This window comes from Heterocephalus glaber, unplaced genomic scaffold (genome assembly GCF_053883595.1).
Source record: "Heterocephalus glaber isolate CG9 unplaced genomic scaffold, H.glaber_assembly_v1.0 deba00001553, whole genome shotgun sequence".
NCBI lineage: Eukaryota > Metazoa > Chordata > Mammalia > Rodentia > Bathyergidae > Heterocephalus > Heterocephalus glaber.
In genome coordinates, this window is record NW_028258344.1 from 13824028 (window position 1) to 13843715 (window position 19688).

The following is a 19688-nucleotide window of genomic DNA, read 5'->3' on the forward strand; positions in this document are numbered from 1 at the left end:
TTATCTTAACCTAATAAAAGCCATATATGAAAAGCCAACAGCCAACATGACACTAAATGGTCAAAAACTGAAATCCTTCATGCTAAAATCTGGACAAGACAAGAATGTCCACTATCATGAGTCCTGTTCAATATAGTTCTGGAAACATTAGCCACAGCAATTAGACAAGAGAAAGAAATAAAAGGAGTAATGATAGGAAAGGAAGAAGTTAAACTGTCACTGTTTGTGGATGAGATGATACTCTATATAGAAGGCCCCAAGAACTCCACCAGAAGACTTAATAATCAAATTCAGTAGAGTATCTGGATACAAGGTCAACACTCAAAAATCTATAGACTTCTTGTACAAAAATAACAGATTCACTGAGAGAGAAATTAGGGAAACAATTCCTTTCACAATAGCATACAAAAAATAAAATACGTAGGAATCAATCTAACAAATGAAGTAAAAGACCTCTACTTTGTTTTCTGTTGGTACCAGGGATCAAACTTGGGTCCTTGCACTTGTGCAGCAAGCAGTGAAACCATTGAGCTAAATTCCTGGCACAAGACCTCTACTTTGAAAACCACAGCACTCTGAAAAAAGAGATGGAAGAGTATATCACAAAATGGAAAGACATCTCTTGTCCTTGGGTAGGAAGAACCAATATAGTGAAAATGGCCATACTTCCAAAACTACTATATAGATTCAATGGAATCTGAATTGAAATTCCAACAATATACTTCACAGAACTAGAGAAAATAATCCAAAAATTCATTTGGAACCAGAAAAGACCTAGAATAGCAAAAGCAATTCTAGGCAACACAGACAAGGCAGGGAGTATCACAATCCCCAACTTGAAACTACACTACAAAGGTACTGTGATAAAAACACCATAGTACTGAAAAAGAAACAGACCCAAGGATCAAAAGAACAGATTAGAAGATGCAGAAACAACTCTAGACACACTCAGCCACCTCATCTTTGACAAAGGAGCCAAACACCCTCACTGGAGGAAACATAGCCTCTTTAATAAATGGTGCTGGAAAAACTAGGTGTCAACTTGTCAAAGATTAAAACTAGGTCCATCTTTCATCATGCACTACACTAAAATAGAAATGGGTCAAAGATCTAAATATTAAAACAGAAACAGTAAACCTGCTGAGGTTAGGTAGAACTCTTGCAGACATTGGCATAGGAGTTTTATGAACAAAATCTCAGTCACATGGGAATAGCACAAAGAGTCAACAATCGGGATCTCATCTTATTAAAAAGCTTTTGCACACCAAGAGAAATCAACATCAGATTGAACAGACAACCCACAATGTGGGAAAAAACTTTTACCAGCTCCTCAGACATAGGTCTACTATCTAGAATATATAAGTAACTTTAAAAAATCATATTCCCCCAAGTTCAAATACTCACTTCAAAAATGGGCATCTGAAAGAACAGACACTTCTCAGATGAAGAAGCAGAAGCAACAAATAAACATATGAAAAAATGTTCAATATCACTGGTCATTTGAAAGATGCAAATGAAAACAACACTGAGATTCCATCTCACTCCAGGAAGAATGGCTGCTATCAAGAAATCAACCAATAACAAATGCTGGCAGGGCTGTGGAGAAAAACAAAACCTTCTCCATTAGTTTTGAGAGTATAGACTGGTGAAACTGCTATGGAAATCAGTGTGGAGACTTCAAAAAACTAGGATTAGAGGTCCCATTTGACCCAGCTAGTCCCCTTCTTGGAGTGTTCTTGAAAGAATTAAAAGCATCATACCACAGCAATGTATGTGCACTCATGTTTATAGTGGCACAGTTTGTAATAGCTAAATCTTGGAAACAGCCCAAATGCCTATTATCCAAGGATTGGATACAGAAGTTGTGGGTTTTTTATAGAATGGAGTACTACTCAGCCATAAAGAAAGATAAACTAGAGAAATTTATGACAAAAGGGATGCACCTTGAGGCCATACTCTTAAGTGAAATAAATAAGATACATATGTGTAAATTTTGAGTTATTTCTCTGGTGTGAGAAACTGAAACTGTAAATGTGGACCAAGATGCATAATAAATATTGTGCAATAGGAAGAACATGTTCAAAGAGGAAGAGGGACCAGGCAGAGAGGGTGGGGGAAAGGAAAGAAAAATAAATGAAGAAAAGAAGAAAAAAACAGAAACAAAGCTTTTGTATATGGGGAGGGGTGGAGGGGTTGAAGGAAGGGAAAGGGAATGGGGAAAAAATAAGAACAAAGATATATCATGTACAGGTACAAATTCCCAATGATGAATGTGATCATAATGTATACCTAAAATGTACCAATAAAATTAATGAATAAAAAAGAGATTGAAGTGAAGACTGTAATGAAGTGAGGCCACTGGGGGCTATGTCCTTGAAGGGGATATTGGGATCTGATCTCAGTTCTTTCTTCCTTCTTTCGTTTCCTCACCACCATGAGGTGAGCAGCATCACCCATCACATGCCCCAGCAAGAGCCAAAAACAGCAGGGCCAAATGACCATGCGATGAAACTTCTGAAACCATGAGCCAAAGAAAGTTTTCTTCCTTTTAAGCTGCCTCAGGTATTTTGTCCCAGTGACAGAAATTGGCTATCACAATATTCAACAAAGTAACCTTGAGAATGAGAAAAGTTATGAAAGACAAGGACAATTCCTAAAGGACTGCTTCATGAAGAAAATAAAATAATTTAGAATGTATATGCATGCAATAAAAGAGCTTCAAAATTGTTGGAGACACCCACAGAACTGGCAGAAAGATAGTTGTACATTTCACTATTTATTTCTCAGTAATTAAAAGAAAATAGCAAATCAATATGCTTCTAGAAGACTTAACCAACACTACCAATCAACTTAATCTAAATGATAGTCTAATACTTTACTCAAAAATTAATGCAAGGTTTGGGGATGTAGCTCAAAGTAGAGCACTTGACTAGCATGTGCAAGGCCTAGGTTTGATCCTCAATGCAAATAAATAAATATTTAAAAAACAAATAATAAATCTATGTAAACCATTCACTAGAATGAACATATTCAGAGCTATAAAATAAGATGCTTGTATTAGGAAAACATGTCCAGTAGCAGCAATCTGTGTTTCAACTTTAGGAAAATAGAAAACTAAGTAGAATAAAAGCAATAATGAAGTAGGTAGAAATAAAGGACTTAAAATAGATAGAAAATTAACAAAACAAAAGTTTATTCTTTGAAATAAAAATGATCACAATTATCAATATGAGAAATAAAGATGAGATACTATTACGGATCCTAGACACATTGAAGGATAATAAGAGAATGTTAGGAACCACTTTATGTCAATGTGGCAGTCATAAAAATTATCAAAACTTATTTATATAATAAATATAAATCTGAAGTATATAAAATCTGAAGAATTCTACATGTATTAAAGGAAATTAATTTGTATTCAAAACCTTGCAAAATGCAAGTAAAATTTAAAAATAATTGTATTTCTATATTCAAGCAATGAGAAACTGAATGCTTAAATAAAATGCCATTTTTTTAAAGGAACCTTATTGTTTGGTCTTTTTTTTCTTCTTTTATTTTTTGGTACCAGGAATCAAATTCAGGGCCTTGGGCTTGCCAGGCAGGCTCTGTGCTGCTGAAATACCATCTACATGTCATGCAAAAACTTAAGGATAGGGCTAGGGATTTAGCTCAGTGGTGCCGCCACCTGCCTCACAAGGGCAAGGTCCCGAGTTTGATCCCCAGTACCAAAAAAAAAATTTAAGGATAAATATTATTAAAAATATATGTAGGACCTGTAAATGAGAATTATTAAACAATGCTGAGAAAAAATTAGAAAATTTAAATAAAGAGATATACCATATTTAAGGATTTGATCGTTACATATTGCTAAGATGATGATTGTCCCCACGTTAACCTACAGATCCAGCATAATTTCCATCAAAATTAAATCCAGTTTTTTTATTTTTTTTCCATTAAATTTATTGGTACATTTTAGGTATAAAATACAGTTACCTTCATCATTGGGAACTTGTACCTGTGCATGACGTATCTTGGTTCTTATTTTTTTTCCCCTTCCCCTGCTCTCCCTTCACTCCCTCCACCCTTCCCTGTTTACAGACTTTGTTTCCATTTTTTTTCTTTTCTCACATTTTTTCTTTTCCCTTCTATCTTTTTCCCTACCCCTCCATCTTTTTCCCTACCCCTCCCACTTCCCCTACTCCTTTAGATCTTTTCTTCCTACACACAATATCAATTATATATTTTTAACTATAATACTGAGATTTAGAGGACATTATCACAGATTTTGCAGAATTTAAAAGGATATAGAGGGCCAGGGATTTAGCTCAGTAGTTTCGCCACGTACTGTGCAAGCACAAGGACCCAAGTTTGATCCCCAGTATCAAAAAAAAAATTAAAAAACAAAAGGATATAGAAAACATATTACAAAAATCTTTTTTGAAATAAATTTGGTAACTTCAATGAAGTACCTCAGAAGACAAATTAATGAAACTGACTCTGGAAGAAATATAAAATTTGGTTCAATTCCCTGTACCAAAAAGAAAGAAAGAAAGAAAGAAAGAAAGAAAGAAAGAAAGAAAGAAAGAAAGAAAGAAAGAAAGAAAAATTTTGAATAGCACCTATTAAAGAAAGTATATTCCTAGCTTGAAAACCTACCTATATGACAACAACAGGCTTGTATACATTTTAACTGATAAATTACGTCAAACATTCAAAGCAGAAAAAAGAAGGAACACTTCTCCCCTCATTTTAGGAAATCAACATTGTGCTAATCCTAAAACTGGATAAAGATAATAGAAGAAAAAAGTTTGAACATAGATAAAAATTTGTTTAACAAAACAAACTATTAGAAGTTAGATATGGCAGTATAGAGAAAGTGGTTTTGTTATAGAGATGGCAGTGTTGGTTCAGCATTGGAAGATCCACCCTCATAAGTCATCATTTTCACAGAGGAAAGGAAAAACCCATATAATCCTATCACAGTAGTTGCAGAAAAAATATTGGACTAAATTCTACAGCTGTTCATGGTAAAAGCTATCAGGAGACTAGAAGTAGAACAGAACCTTCTCAACAGATAGAAGACATATACTCCATACTTCCAGCAAAAACACCTTCTATGAATGGAAAAGATACAATGCTTTCTCCCTAAGGTGGGGAATAAGGGCAGATATGCCTACTCTTCATCTGTCCATTAAACTTTGAAACATAGGACCAAACAAAAATAGTCTGGCAATAAAAAGAAACAAATAGCATAGGATTGGCAAGGTAGAAGTAAAATCTTTATATGTAGATGAAATGGTAATTTACAGAGAAAATACTAAGAAATCTCTAGGAGCCCCTAGAACTTCTATTTGAATTTAGCAGGATTAGAAAATACAAAGTATATATAAAAATTCAGGTCTATGTATATTTTCTATAAATGAAGAATTGGATATTGAAATTTAAAAGTTATGTAGGAGTACAAAGGACCTAGAAAAGTTAAAAAAAAAAACAGTGTTGGAAGACATTTAGGACCTAGTTTTAAGACTTCCTCTAAAGCTACAGTAATCAAGGCAGTGTCAGTATAAGGAAAGACATATAGATCATTGGAATAAAACAGAGAATCTAGAAATAGAACCCACATATATGGTCCACTGAGTTTTGAAAGATTATTTAACATTAACATTTTATAGAACATAAACTCAATTCAAGAGCAGAGGAAAAGATAGTGTGTTCAGCAAATGGCACTAGAACACCTGATATCTGTGTATAAAAATTTAGCATCAACCCTTTATTTCCATACATAAAACTAACTTGAAAGGATTTATGAACCTAAATATGAAAGACTAAAACTATAAAACTTGAAGAAGAAATTATAAGGGAAAATGTTCATGAATTTAGGGTAGGCAAGAATTTCCTAGGATACAAAAAATATGATGTATAAAAGAAAAAAATTGATAAATGAGATTCCATCAAAATTTAGTACTTTAAATGACATTGTTAAGAAAATGAAAAGTAGTCCTTAAACAGACCATATTTACAATACATATAGCCTATGACCAGAATATATGAAGAACTCTTACAGCTCATTAATAGCCAGACCAATTAAAAAGTAGACATAAGAAGATGATAAACAGCCAGTACAGTACAAGGAAAGGTGTGCAACACTAGAATCAGAAAAATATTAATCAGTACAATAACAAGATCATATTATACACTCATTAGGGAGATTAAGTTAAAACTTTTGAAAGAAAAAATGTCAGGTGTGAACCAGTTAGAACTTTCTAAAACTGCTAATGTGAATGTAAAATGATAAAACCATTTTGGAAAACAATATACAAATTTCTTGTGATACTGTTAAGAACCAAAAGTTCAGCTCTTGTTTTTACTTAAAAGAAATGAAAACACATGTTCACAGCAGATTTGTACATAAAAGTTGACTATCCCTTATCTGAAATTCTTGGGACCAAAAATGTTTCAGATTTTGGTTTGAAATGCATTTGATCTGCAAAGAGGATAGCTACTCCTGCTTTTTTTCGGGTTCCTGTCACATGGAGTTTTGTTTTCCACCCTTTAATTTTCAGCCTATGAGTTTCTTTTTGAATTAAGTGTGTTTCTTATATGCAGCATATTGTTGGATCTTGCTTCTTGACCCAATCTGTCAGTCTATTTCTTTTGACTGGTGAATTGAGATCATTAACATTGATGGTTATAATTGATACATATTGACTTATCATTGTCATGACTTTTACTTTTTGTTGGATTCTCCCCCTTGGCATTTAATTTATTGCAGTGCCTGATGGATTCATTCTTCTGGGCTTCCTGGAGTTGTGATCCTCATTGTCTTTTCCTAGGATATTGTCTAAAATTTTTTGGAGTGCTGGTTTGGTATTTGTAAAGTTCCTAAGGTGCTCTTTATCATGAAAGTATCTTATTTCTCTATCCATTTTGAAAGATAGTTTTGCAGGGTACATCAATCTGAGTTGGAGGCTGTTTCCTTCTAGGGCTTGAAATATGTCACTCCAAGATCTTCTTGCCTTGAGGGTTTGTGTTGAGACGTTTGCTGTGATTCTGATGGGCTTTCCTTTGTATGTGATTTGTTTCTTTCCTCTTAACTACTTGTAGAATTTTGTTCTTCTGTTGGGTTTCTGGGATCTTAACTATTATATGCCTTTGTGTAGATTTTTTTTTTATCAAGTCCAGTTGGAGACCTATATGCCTCACTTATCTGTATGTCAAGTTCTTTTCCCCTGCTTGGGAAGTTTTCTGCCATTATTTCTGTGAACAGTTCTTTTTATGTCATCTGCACACTCTCCTGTTTCTTCACTGACTCCAATCAGTCTTATGTTATTCTTCTTTGCATCATCTAGCAGCTCCTGGATTGATTTCTCATGGTCCCTTACTTTTTTACAGCAATTTTTCTTTTCCTGATCACTAATTGCAATCTTATCTTCTATATCTAAAATTCTGTCCTCACATTGGCTCATTCTGCTGTGTAAACTTTCAGTGGAGTTTTTAATCTCCTGGAAATCTATTTGCATCTGTTTTATGGATTCCATTTGTTTCCTATGTTGGGATTCCATCATGTTCTTCAGCTCCTCTATTTTTTTAATCTGTGTCCACTCTAGATTTATTAATCATATATTGCACTATGAGCACAATTTCTGCTGTTATCTGAGAAATTATTTCTGATTTCATTTTTTCCAGATCCTCTTTTGTTGCCAGTTCAGGGAGTCCAGGTTGTTGAGTGTCAGGTTGTTCCATTTCATTTCCCTTTGGGGTTGCTTTAGGTGATCTGGAAATCTGGTTTTGAGACTTGTTTATGTTTCTTCTCATTTCAGCAGATGCAGCCTGCTGTGCCTTTGTTGAAGCAAACTTTTGCTCACCCAGTGGTCTTCAATTCTCAGCAAGCCACAGAGCAGCCTTTTCTTTGCTGCTCACCAGTACAGTAACTCCTGGGTTCGGAAAGGTGGCCTTCTGGGTCCCTAAGCTGACCTGTTGTCTGGGTGGGCTTCTGCCTGGGGCCTTTGCACACTTGGGATTTTAGCTAAGTGTGCCTCTGGCTAGGGCCCCTAGCTATTGTCTTGGAGGGTCTTTGGCTGGGGGCTGTGCACTCCAGTTTCTGTTGTGTGAGCAAGCTTCTGGCTAGGGTCTCGTGCACTTACCGATGGTATCAGGGTGAACCTCCGGCTGTTGCTTGTGTGCCCATGCAGCTCTTTTCCAGGCAGGCCCTTGGCTTGGGCCAGTGTGCCCCAGCTTCTGGGGTTGGGGTGGAGCCCTGGCTGGGATCTGCTTGCAGCCACACCACTCTGGTCCACACCACTGCTCCCCCAACTGAGGTGGTCTGGTGTGCCTTTACTGCAGTGATTTTCCTCACTTTTCTGGTGGGCTTTAATTTTCATCAAGGTGCCTCAGAGAGGCCCTCTTTCTGTTGTTCACTTCTTCTCTATCTTCTTGAGCTCAGAACAATGTCATTTATGACCCCTGCAACTCTCCAGTGTGGATCCAGGTAATGGCTCTGCACAGCCATGGGGAGGAGGGGATGCTGGTGCCCATGTGGTTCACCTCCTCTGTGCTAGGGGAGGCTCTGCTCCTCAGCATTCTGGGGCAGTGGTACAGTGGCCAGAGAGGCTCACCTCCTCTGCTAATCCAGTTTTTTAAAATTGATGAGTCAATCCTAAAATTCATTTTAAAATATAAAGGATCCAGAATGGATAATATATATTGAAAGAGAAAACCAAAATCAGAAGTTTAGAACTCCTAATTTTTGAAAACATATTACAGAGTTACAATAACCCAGACAGTGGTATATTTTCACAAGGATCAATGGAATAAAATAAAGAGATCCACATATATATATATATATATATATATATATATATATATATATATGTCTCATTGATTTTTGCCATGAGAATCAAGATGAAGGATAAAAGATCCAGGTGTGGTGGCACATGCCTATAATCCCAGCACTTGGGAGGCTAAGGCAGGAGGACCAACCTAGACTACGTGGTGAGATCTTATCTCAAAAAATCAAAAATTATTTTTAAAAAGGATAAAAGAATAATCTTTCAAAAAGGGGCTGAAACAATTAGCTATTCAATGGAAAAATTAAATCAACTCTTATTTATACCTTAGGTATAAATTAACCCATAAGGGATTATATACTAAACATAAAAGATACAACTATAAATCCTGTGGAAGAAAACTTTGTGAATGTAGGGTAAGCGAAGATTACTTAGAATGCAAAAAGCACAGAATATAAATGGAAAATGATAAAATAGACTTCATTAAAATTAAAACCTTCTGCTCTTAAAAGCAACAGACTAGGGAAATATTTACAGTATATATATCTGACATATGGCTTGTATAAAAAATATGTAAAAGCAAACAACCCAATAAACAGAAGGCCCAAAGATTTAAATAAACACTCACAAAGAGAAGTACATAAATGACCAATAAACACGTCTGAGAAAAATTGTCCACATCATTAGTTGTTAAAAAAAGGCAAAGTAAAACCATAATTAGATAACACCACACTCCCATTTGAGTGACTAACATTAAAGGAACTGATGATACCAAATGCCAAATGCTGGTGATAATGTAGAACAAATGGAAATCTTACACATTTTGGTAGGAATTTAAAATGGTACAACTGCTCTCAAAAATTTGTTTGGTAGTATGTTAAAAGTTAAATATATTCTTACCACATATCCCCCATTTCTACTCTTGAGTGTTTATCCAAAAGAATCAAAAATATGCCAGGGATGGTGGCACTGCCTGAAATCCCAGAAGTTGGGAGGCTGAGGCAGGAGGATCACCATAAGTTCATGACCAGCCTGGCCTCCATAGTCAGATCCTGTCAGAAAGAAAGAAAGAAAGAAAGAAAGAAAGAAAGAAAGAAAGAAAGAAAGAAAGAAAGAAAGAAAGAAAGAAAGAAAGAAAGAAAGGAGGAAAGGAAATGAAGGAAAGGAAGGAAGGAAGAAAGAAAGAAAGAAAGAAAGAAAGAAAGAAAGAAAGAAAGAAAGAAAAACCAAAAACATATGTCCATCCAAAATCTTATATAAAGTTGTGCTTTTATTTGCAATAATTTTTGTGGTGATGGATTATAAGATAATCCCCAACTCCTAGTATTTATGCCCCAAGTAAATTCCCCCCTTTTACATGTGAGTGAGGCCAATAACTTGTGTCTACCCAATGAATAGAACAAAGTGATTTAATTTCATACTTATGATTACACTGTTATATAAGGTTCCATCTTGATAACATACACTGTGGAAAGTGTTGATTTCTATTTCTGATATTTCTAAGTGACAAGTTACTATGCCTCCTGCAGGCTTCAGGAAATGAATTCTGCCAACAATGTGAGTGAGTTTGGATGAGAATCTTTCCCTCAGATGAGAACCCAGTCCTGGCTAACACCTTGGTGGTAGCCTTATAAAGGACCCAGCTTAAAGCATATGCACTGAAACAGCAAATGTGCATTGTTTTAAGCTAAATTTAGGGCAACATGCCACACAGCAATAGAAACTAATACAATTCAAAACCTGGGGACAACCTAAATATACAAAAAATACATGGATGTGTGCTACTGCTGTCTTCCTACTATAGAAAGAAAAATTTTACTGATGTACAGAACAGGATGAATTTCAAAAAAGTGCTGAATAGAAAAAATAAGAAATTAAAGTCATATTGCATGATTTAATTTATAGGAAAAACTTTAAAAGAAACAACTTTTTTCATTAGAAACAAAAAGATCAGTGCTCATTCAACTGTACCCACATACTATACCTTAATAAATTTGCTATTTTTAAACTTTAAAACCAGAATGTAAAAGAATTGAAGGTACCCCCTGTATGTTACTAGAACATAGTGAAATAAAATTGGAGATCAATAACATAAGAAACTGCAAAACCCCCACAAACACATGGAAATTGAATGACACCCTCCTGAACAACAAATGGGTCACAGAGGAAATTAAAGAAAAAATTAGACAGTTTCTACAAGTAAATGATAATGCCACTACACTATACAGGAATCTGTGGGACACAATGAAAGCAGTTCTACCCAGGAAATTTACAGCAGTGAATGCCCATATTAGGAAAACAGAAAGAACTCAAATAAATAACCTAATGCAGAACCTCAAACTCCTGCAAAAAGAAGAGCATAACAAATCCAAGGCTCATATAAGAGAGGAAATTATAATGATCAGAGCAGAAAGCAATACAAAGCAGACTAAGAGAATGACACCAAAAAATCAATGAATTGAAGAGTTAGTTCTTTAAAAAAATAAATAAAACTGATAAATCTTTAGCCAACCTTATTAAAGAAAGGCAAGAATAGGCTCAAGTCAATGCAAGTAAGAACGAAAAAGTTGAAGTCACAGCAGACCCAGCAGAAATCCACAGGATCATCAATACCTACTTCGAGAACCTGTACTCCAATAAAATGGAAAACACAGAAGAAATGGACAGATTCCTAGATACATTCGAATTGCTAAAGTTAAATAAAGAAGATACAGAAATTCTAAACATCCCAATTACAATGAGTGAAACTGAAAATGTAATAAAAAATTTACCGACAAAGAAAAGCTCAGGTCCTGATAGTTTCACTGCTGAATTCTATGAGACATTTAAAGAAGAACTATCACCATTACTCTTTAAACTTATCAAGGAAACTGAATGGAAAGCAAGGCTTCCAAATTCATTCCTGTAAGCAAGTGTTACTTTGATTCCAAAACCAGGGAAAAACCCAATCCAAAAAGAGAACTACAGGCCAATTGCCCTAATGAACATAGATTCAAAAATTCTCAACAAGATACTGGCAAACAGAATACAGAGGATCATCAAGAAGATCATGCACCCTGACCAAGTAGGATTTATCCAAGGGATGCAAGGATGTTTCAACATATGTAAATCCATAAATGTAATATACTATATTAACAGAGTCAAGGACAAAAACCATATGATCACCTCAATAGATGCAGAAAAAGCATTCAACAAAATCCAACACCCATTCATGATAAAAAAAAAAACCCTACAGAAAATTGGAATAGAAGGTCTTCATCTCAACCTGATTAAGGCTATATATGAAAAACCAATACCCAGCATCATCCTAAATGGTCAAAACCTGAAAACTTGCATGCTAAAATGAAGAACAAGACAAGGATGCCCACTATTGCCACTCCTGTTCAATATAGTTCTGGAAACATTAGCCACAGTAATTAGAAAAGAGAAAAAATGAAAGGAATAAAGATAGGAAAGGAAGAAGTTAAACTGTCATTATTTGCTGATGATATGATACTTCACATAGAAGACACCATAAACTTGGCCAAAAGACTTCTAGACTTAATTGACAGATGCAGTAGAGTAGCTGGATACAAGATCAACACTCAAAAATCTTGTACACAAATAACAGACTCACTGAGAGAGAAATTAGGGAAACAATTACTTTTACAATACCATCCCCAAAAAATGAAATATCTAGGAATCAATCTAACAAAGAAAGCAAAAGTCCTCTACACTGAAAACTACAGCACTCTGAAAAAGAAGATTGAGGAGGATATAAGAAAATGGAAAGACAGCCCTTGTTCCTGGGTAGGAAGAACCAACACAGTGAAAATGGCTATACTCCCAAAACTGCTATATAGATTTAATGCAACACCAACTGAAATTCCAACAATACATTTCACAGAACTAGAGAAAACAATCCAAAAATTCATTTGGAACCAGAAGAGACTTAGAATAGCAACAGCAATTCTAGGCAACAGAGACATGGCTGTTGCCTAACTTGAAACTATACTACAAAGCTACTGTGATAAAAACAGCATGGTACTGGCAAAGAAACAGACCTGAGGATCAGTGGAATAGATTAGAAGATCCAGAAACAACTCCAGACATACTCAGCTACCTCATCTTTGACAAAGGAGCGAACCACCCTCATTGAAGGAAAGATAGCCTATTTAATAAATGGTGTTGGAAAAACTGGATTTCAACCTCCCAAAGATTAAAACTAGACCCATACCTATCACCATACACTAAACTAAGATCAAAGTGGATTAAAGATCTAAATATTAAGACCAAAACACTAAACTTGCTGGAAGATAAGTTAGGTAGAACTCTTGAAGACATTGGCATAGGGAAAGACTTTATGAACAAAATCTTAGTAGCACGGGAACTAGCTCAAAGAATCAACAACTGGGATCTCATCTTATTAAAAAGCTTCTGCACTGCAAGAGAAACCACCAACAGAGCTAACAGACAACCTACAATATGGGAAAAAAATTTTGGCACCAGTACCCCAGACAAAGAACTACTATCTAGAATATATAAAGAACTGAAAAAAATCAGAACCCTTCAAATTCAAAGACCCAATTCAAAAATGGACATCTGAAATTAACAGACACTTCTCAGACAAAGAAGTAAAAGCAGCAAATAAACATATGAAAAAATGTTCAACATCACTGGTCATTGGAGAGATGCAGGTGAAAACAACACTGAGATTCCACCTCACCCCGGAAAGAATGGCTGCTATCAAGAAATCAACCAATGAGCAGTGAATTTAGCTCAGTGGTTCTGCCACTTGCCATGCAAGCGCAAGGACCCGAGTTCAATCCCTGGTACCAAAGAGAAAGAAAAAAATGAACCAATAACAAATGCTGGTGGGGGTGTGGAGAGAAAGGAACCCTTCTCCATTGTTGGTGGGAGAGCAGACTGGTGCAACCACTATGGAAATCAGTATGGAGATACCTCAAAGAATTAGGACTAGAGGTCCCATTTGACCCAGCTATTCCCCTGCTGGGGATCTTCCCAAAAGAATTTGAAAAATCATACCACTGTGATATATGTGCACCCATGTTTACAGTGGCACAATCTGTAATAGCTATAGCTTAGAAACAGCCCAACTGTCCAGCAACTGGAAACTAGATAAAGAAGATGTGGGGTTCTTTTATAAAATGGAGTACTACTCGGCCATAAAGAATGACAAATTAGAGACATTTATAGCTAAATGGACGCATATTGAGGCCATACTCTTAAGAGAAATAAATAGGACACACATGTGTAAATACTGATTCATTTCTCTAGTGTGAGAAACTGAGTGTAAATAAGGATTTGAATGATTAAAATGAATAATTGATAATTTGAAATAGGAAGAAAAGGTCCAAAAGTATAGGGGAAGTGGGAGAGAAGGGGAAAGGAAAGAAGGGAAAGGAAAGAAGGGAAAGGAAAAATTATGAGAAAAGAAAAAAATGGAAACAAAGTCTATGTAAATAGGGAAGGGTGGAGGGGGTGAAAGATTACAGGGAATGGGGAAAAAATAAGAACCAAGATACATCATGTGCAGGTACAAGCACCCAGTGATAAATGTAAATGTATTGTATACCTAAAATGTACCAATAAAAGAATTTAAGCAAAAAAAATTTTTCTTAACTCAGAATGTATATATTTATTGATAAATAATTCCATTAATGACATAGTGCATGCTCCTATATATTATATACATTTTATAAATATATATGTATATATTGGTGAGTCCATTCCTAGGGTTGTACTAAAGCTTGGGAAAGGGTCTTTGGAGTTGAAAGGTTATCTGGTGTTAGCTTTTCTGGCTTCAGAGTAAGCCTTTCTGTTGTCCCGCCTTCTCATTCTTCTTCATGTCATTCTGCTTCATTTTCTTCATAGCACTTATTACTTTTCAAATTTCACTTTCCACTTCTTTGTCTACTTGTGTAAGAGGAGATGCTCTTGTCGCTATCAGAATCCAAACTCTACAAGAACAAGGACCCTGCTAAAAATTCAGGGCTATAAATCAAGAATCTGCAGCAGAACATGTCATATACTGGCCCTTGAATGTTTGCTGAGTGACTGATGTGAATCTATAGAAAATGACATATAAAAGAAAAAACAGAGCTATCTTTAAGGGAGATATTGCTATGGTTTTAACCAGAGAAAATAAAGACCTCAATTCAGATTGTGCAAATGGAAATGGTAAGAAAAATAAAATATAATCATATTTCACTGGGTTTGACAGATTAATTGTGAGTAACAAATGGAAGGAAGTTATTGTCTTAGTCTAATTCTGATGATGTAACAAAATAGGTTAGATGGGGTAATTTGTAGGCATTTGAAATTCATTTCTTATGTTCTTAAGGCTGGAAAGTCCACAATCAAGGTGGGAGAGATTTGGTGTCTGGTGTGGGTTTGCTGTCTCTTAAGATTGCACCTGTTGCTGCACATTTCCACAGAATAAGGAGAGAACTCTCTGTCCTCTCTTGATGAAGGGTAAAAGGCAAAAGGGGGGAACTTGCTCCCCTTAAATGCTTTTTTTCTATTAATTTTATTGGTACATTTTAGTTACACAATATAATGACATTCATCATTGGAAAGTTGCACCTTTACATAATCTTTCTTGGTTCTTATTTTTTCCCCATTCCCCTGCCCTCCCTTCAACCCCTCCACCCCTCCCTATTTACAAAGATTTTGTTTACATTTTTTCATTTTCTCATATTAATTCCATTCCCTTCTTTCCTTTCCCCTACCCCTCCCTCCCCTTAAATTCTTTAATGGTGCGGGGGATTTAGCTCAGTGGTTCTGGTGCCTACCTCACAAGCGCAAGGTCCAGAGTTCGATCCCCTGTACCAAAAAAAAAAAAATTCTTTAATGGTGTAGTTACTTCTAAAAGGCTCCACTTCTTTTCCAATTTGGTGGGGTATAAATTCCAACATATGAATTTTGGAGGAGGACATACCATAACAAGTGTCTAGTATCCCTGGGATCCTGTAAGCTTAGATGGCCGGGAAGGGAGGATGGTGGTAACATTAGAAAAAAATGGCTTACCTAATAATACTAAGCTTAATGCTTTAAATTGTAATGGAGATGGATTGAAATATTGCTTGTAAATATATGAATCTCTTATCTGTTTTAAATTCTATTTTCCTTTAAAGTTTTTACAATTATGGTATTATTTTCTGAAGTTTTTCGTTCTTCAGCTGTAGCAAATTCTTATCATTCTATAAGGCAAAATCATGTCAGTATAAGAAAAGGTTATAACTCTGAAATTATCACAGGTTTTCTAAGTAAACAAAAATATAACATAAATAAACCAGGTTCATTTTCATATTTAACTTAATTTTACCTTCCAACAAAGTTTGTCAGTGTCAGCTACAGTGAGTAAAACTCTAGAATAGCATCAGTCAACTTGTATTTAATCATCTTCTAACACAAGATAACACACTGCTCTCTCTAACTGCCCAAATGTTTGTTCCCAACACTTGCTGTGTGACCCACAGGGTTCCCTAAATGAGCAGCTGATGGTAGAAGGACCAAGATTTAACCTGGAGCCGCAATGGGGAACATATCTAATGAAACACTTAGCTGGATAGATCTAAAATCTTGTAATAGTCTTTCAAACTGTTCCCTGACTTGAAATTCAGCATCATGCAATATGTTGAGAATATATTGTTTTTTCTCCTTTTTCTGATTGAAACTTCATCCAATCCGTAATCAGACAAAGAGGGCATCCTTTGCATAAATATAGAACAGATGATTCTGGTTCAATAATACAAAATAATCTCTTGATACAATACAAGAAATAGACAGCTGTGGTGCACATATCTGTAATCCCAGTGGAGGCCAAAGCATCTCTGTGAGTTCAAGGTCAGCCTAGGGCTGTAACGTGAGTTCAAGTCCACCCCGAACTACACAGAAAGACCTTGTGTCAAAATATGTAAATAGATGATAGATAGATAGATAGATAGATAGATAGATAGATAGATAGATAAGATTTCAACATGTTCTCATAAAACTCATAGTCTACCAAAGAAATTTGAAGGGGCTTGACTTCATCTTGCCCTTCTTAGCCTGTAATCTCACCTGTACATCTATGCCTAGACAGAGGTTCTGCTGAAAAAAGTAAGTGAAATTGTACTTACCTAACAGACACACTCCCACAGCAGAGCCTTTGCATGGAAAGAGTTTCTCTCTCTAGCACAGCCCAAATCCATAAGGCCATAAAGCCAGCTTTTCACATCTTCTTGTAGGTTTTCTTTTTCTATTCCAGACCATGTTGCTTCCACTGGATGCAAACCCCGCCGCCCCCACCCCCACCCCCAGTTTGGAGAATCATTTCACTTGGAAATAAGGAACATGACAAAACTCTCCCATCTCCCCTCACCTCCATGGCTAATGAGTCCAAGATTTGGGCATTCATCTAATAGTCTTCCGCTCCAGTAAGGTTAAGTTGCATCACAAAGAACCTCAGAATTCATTCATACAACAAACCCAACTTTCATCCCTTCTCAGTCTTTTGGCTAAGATCAAGTGTAACAAACCCAACTTTGGTCACAAAATTTCCTGTTCTTCTTGGAGTCAACAAAATTTCATCTTTAAACCACTTTTGCAAGCCATTCTCATAGCTGAAAGTTCAGTAAGCATTTCTGGTGCTCTGACCAAGCTTTCAACCTTCCACTTTCTCATTTCTTTATTCCCAGTATGAGAATATTCACAAGACATATAGTAAAGGATTAATACCTCATAAATCAGTAAGAAAAGGTCAAATCACTAGGAGAAAATGAGAAACTTATTTGAACAGGCAATTTAGAGAAAAGAACCCCAGAAAACCTTTACTTACATGATTCTTTTTCTTCAAATCCATCATTCTCGCTCCATAATTTAAATACTTTCCATTTTCTTACTCGAACCCTCAAGCTCTCTCCTGCATCTGTTATTTGAGTCACCACATCTTGTATTAATCTGTCCATCATTTTTTCCAATTGACTCCTTCCTGCTAATGGCTAATAGGTATAATTATAAAACCTTGTGATATCAAGTCTTACAAACTTAAAGCTTTTAACTTTAGATTGAGCTTTGGATCCCACAGAAACCATTTTAAGCTTTTATCACTTTACTAATGATATTTATTTGCAGTCAGTACATTATATTTTATATTATTTCACAGAAAAAGATTGCAATTACCAGATGGGAATGCCTTCCATTTTCTTATCATCAAACAGTATTTTAGATCTATTCAAAAATATACATGTCTTCTTAAAGATCTCTACACAATCACATTTCTGCCTCAGAGAAAAATCAGTTTTATTTTTGTGTCTTGATACCCCTTTCTGTACATTAAATAATTGTGTATGTATATGTATATATATATATATATATATAAAAATGTATTGGCACATTTATGTTTGAACAAAAATAGTGTTCTGTAGCTGTTGTTCTGAAAATTCCTTTTTTTTTCTTTGTTCATTGATATGGTATGAAGATTTTGCCATTTCAGTGTTTTTAATTTCTTAATATATTGTATAAATACATCACTGCTGATTTACCCATCCTCCTCTCTATGAACATGTAGATGTTTCTAATTTATTGATATTGCAAACAATGCTATCATAAGTATCTTTTTATAGTTCTACCTATTGATGTGTGCAGTTGCTTCTCTAATATAGGTGTGAAACTGCTAAGTACATACTCTGTATTTTTTAAAAATTTCTTTGTTTCTGCCTATTTGCTTCTAAAGTACTGTGTAATTTACACTGTACAAAATCAATGAATGAGAATACTATAATTCTCTTCTGTGCCCTCAGCAACACTTGGTACTTTTTGCTATTCTTATAGGCAAAAATGATATTGTGTTATTTTCTGTTTACCAATGTGCTAACTTGAAGTGTGAATTGGATATTTGTACTCTCTCTCTCTGCCTGTATAAAGTCAGTTTATATCTTTGCCTTTTTTGGGGAATATTATTTTTCAGTTGACTTGTGTAAACATGTTATTGATACATATCATCTGCATATTTAAAATATAAAATATTTCTTTCAGTTTCTCAATTTTCTTCCAGTCTTTCCAGTAACAAACTTTTAGCTTTATGATTGTGTTGTCTTATATTTAGAATTGCTTATGTTGACAGTTGTAAGGAATTTGCGCTGTTTTATTTTGACATATACAACTGCTCCAATCTTTTCTTTAAGACTTTCTTGACAGAAATGCTAGTTTATGAAGCATACTCCTATATATTTTCTTCTAATTCTCTGTATATTCATAAACATATACAATATATACATTCATGTGCACATGCTTAGGATAGATCTTTACTTAAACTTGTTGTGCCCAGATCGCGAAGTCCCCAAAGACCACCAAGGAGCCAATTCCAATGCAAACACACGAGGGTCGTTTATTCAAGCTCGAGCAGGGACTCTCAACCGACGCAGCGGGTCAGGATTGAGAGGCCCTAACTTCAAATTAGCAGGGTTTTTATTGTGGTTGCAGCAAGGTTTGGAGATTTTCCACTTAGCAGTTACATGATTGGTTGACATTTAGCAAGCATGAAGTGTACATTTCTGATTGGCTAGGTTCATGGGGGGCGGGGGGTTGAGGGGCGGTTACATGTAGGTTTTACGAGGGAAAGGAGGGACAAAGGTTAGTGGTCGACTGTCACGTACTGACGGTCAGCAGACACACTGACTATTAGTCACGACCATTACGTACTGACAGGCAGCACATCTACAGATTGTTCTATGGATAGGGGGCCCGGAACGTTCTTTTCCTAGGCACACAGATGGTTGAGTAATTAACTTAGGAACTCTGCTTCGGTACAGATTGTGTCTTTTGTCCCCGAGCATGCACATTTCAACCATTAATTTGTGAGAGTGGTGCATTTTAGCAAAATGGAGTCGCTTTGGTCTCACAAACTGGAATTTATTT